This window comes from Aegilops tauschii, chromosome 7, assembly GCF_002575655.3.
Source record: "Aegilops tauschii subsp. strangulata cultivar AL8/78 chromosome 7, Aet v6.0, whole genome shotgun sequence".
Taxonomy (NCBI): Eukaryota; Viridiplantae; Streptophyta; class Magnoliopsida; order Poales; family Poaceae; genus Aegilops; species Aegilops tauschii.
This window is the reverse complement of record NC_053041.3, coordinates 424,277,015-424,279,434: the sequence shown is the minus strand read 5'-3', so window position 1 is coordinate 424,279,434 and position 2,420 is coordinate 424,277,015. Positions and strand designations below refer to the sequence as shown.

Below are 2,420 nucleotides of genomic sequence, written 5' to 3'. Positions count from 1 at the left end.
AACTGCAGAGACGGCCAATTCCTGCAGATTGGAACCCCATTCCTGTTATTCCCAGTTTAAAAGACAATGCTTTCAATGTTGTTAGGGACTACGTGCATATATTCCCATCATTGGAAGATTATAGTGAAGACAAACACCATTTTCACATCTTCCTGTCCCACTTACGTGTAAGTGCTATTATTCATGGTGATTATTTTCCTGTTTTCTGCTGATTGAACACATCAATGATTTACATTACATTGTTGTAAGTAGGCAAGGGTCAATCTGGATAGTCATGACGAGCAAAGCTTGCTTGCGCTTTTCAAGGAAGCATTGCAGCAGTATTGGTGTTACCTGAGGAAATCACACTTTGATGGCAAGTCTATAAACGAATTTCTGGTGAAGTCTCCTGTGCTAAATTTAGAAGACATTGAATGGAAAAACCTTGTTATGCACTGGTCTCGTTCCGAGGATGAGGTACTGTCTATGATATCGCATGACAATTTGAACTTCTACTTTTCCGCATGTGCCTTACGGATCTTTTTTGCAGGAAATCTGCTCGAAAAAGAATTCCGGTTTGAAAAGAACGACAGGATATCGCAAATATGCTGCCCGCTGCTTTGCTCTTGTTAGTACCTGTTGTCCTGTATCACTGTACTTGCATACATCCCTGGTTCATTATGTGACAGCAATATGCATGATAGCTTGCTTATCAATTGTTCGCTCCAAATTATCTGATCTGTATGAATGGTTACATTAGTGTAGAATATATCCAATGCCAATGAATTTTTTTAGCTCTGCATTGTTCTTGTAAGTACCTGCTATCCTTTATCAGTGTACTTATATTGACAGGTAGTTATTCATGTACCATCACTCTGCAGCTTATTTTCCTTTGCCCTCCATTTTCTACACCTAAGATCTATATTTACTCTTACCATAAGGTTGGATAACACCGATGGTACTGAAGAAGTTTAGCTCTGCATTGCTCTTGGCGGTACCTTTTGCATGTATCGCTGTACTTACATTTATAGCTACTTGGTTATGTAGCATCACTCTTCATCTTATCTTAAATATTCTCCATTTTTTCTTATATTGTCACATCTATATTTACTCTTAACAAAATGTAGAATAAAGGCAATGCTTATGAAGAAGATTCTGTGGTAAACTTCTTGAATTGCCGCCCATCAGCATGGACAAGGGCTTTATAGAGCCTGCCTTCACCAATAATGTAAGTTTGTCCTTCTCAAGCCTTCAAACTTTGTTGTGTATATTTGGTTAGGCATGACTGCAACAGTTGTTTATTTTTGGTGTTTGCATCAAATTGCATGTTTAAAATTTATTATGTACTCTAGTTCATAAACAAAAGTTTGTCCTTCTCAATTTAAGTTTTCAGTTGTACAACCAAGTTCCTTCTTCATACCATGTAAATTAAACTATACAGAGCAAGTGATCTTATTTTGCCAATCTGAAATGGGATAAATTGACAGCACACTAACCATTGATACTTATGAGTTCTTGATCTGTAATCCAGTGGTGTCGTGAAGCTGCCAACTCCTTCACAATGTCATTTCCTACCATGTCTTGACCTGAACAATACCATATTGTGTTAATGCTATTTTAAACTGTGTCACTTTATTCATCAGTAAGAAATGTGATGAATTGTCAGCACTGATACTTGTATGTGCAAAACATGTCATCTGTCTGCTTGTTTATCTTTCAGAGTAAGGAGGATATAAGTGTCAAACAAGTGCAGTCTCACCAGCTTGCTCAGCTGCTTGCGCTGCAGCTCCCGAGCAGGGCTATCCTTTCCTGAACTCTATTGAAGGGCTGTCGGTTTTGTATATTATTTTGTTGGCGTGTTTAGTTGCACTGGTGGCGATCTTTGATGCCCAGTGTATGTAATCTGCTGTCTGCTTGTGCTTTAGTATCATAGTGGCGAACTTTGATGCCCAGTGGATGTAATATGTCGTAATTTCTTTATTGTATAGTCTAGGTTTTTTCTTATTCACGATACTGCAGTTATTTTACTGTATATATATCATGTCTTTGCAGTAAACCGGCCAAACCGTAAAATTACGGTGCATAATCGGTCCGTCATGCAAATCACCATGTATGATCCGAATCATGGGCCCCGTCATCTTGGTCCGTTAACAGGCCTAAATGTAAACTGGCCCACTAGTAGATTCGGGCCTTTAATAGGCCGAGTAAACCGCCGGCCCTATTTTCCCAAGAAAACTCAATGGGCCTTTAGGAGGCTGAAAAGTAGGTTGGGCCTGAAACATGCCGAACAGCTCACGGGCCGGCAGCAGGCCGAAATAGACCCCGGCCCATGAATGTGCCAATCAAATCATGGGCTTATAATAGGCCAAAATTGTCTCGGTCCTTGTTTGGCCCAATCAGATTATCGGCTGCGAGCAGGCCGGATGCAAACCATGCCGTAG

At 40.0% G+C, this 2,420-nt stretch overlaps 1 long non-coding RNA gene across 1 annotated transcript; it reads left to right on the top strand.

Annotated features, from left to right (window-relative positions):
- Nucleotides 1-246: 246 nt before the first annotated feature.
- On the top strand, nt 247-625 carry LOC141028103 (uncharacterized). Its single transcript, XR_012190365.1, has 2 exons — nt 247-456; nt 530-625. It is a non-coding gene; the product is annotated as an uncharacterized lncRNA (long non-coding RNA).
- Nucleotides 626-2,420: the final 1,795 nt, after the last annotated feature.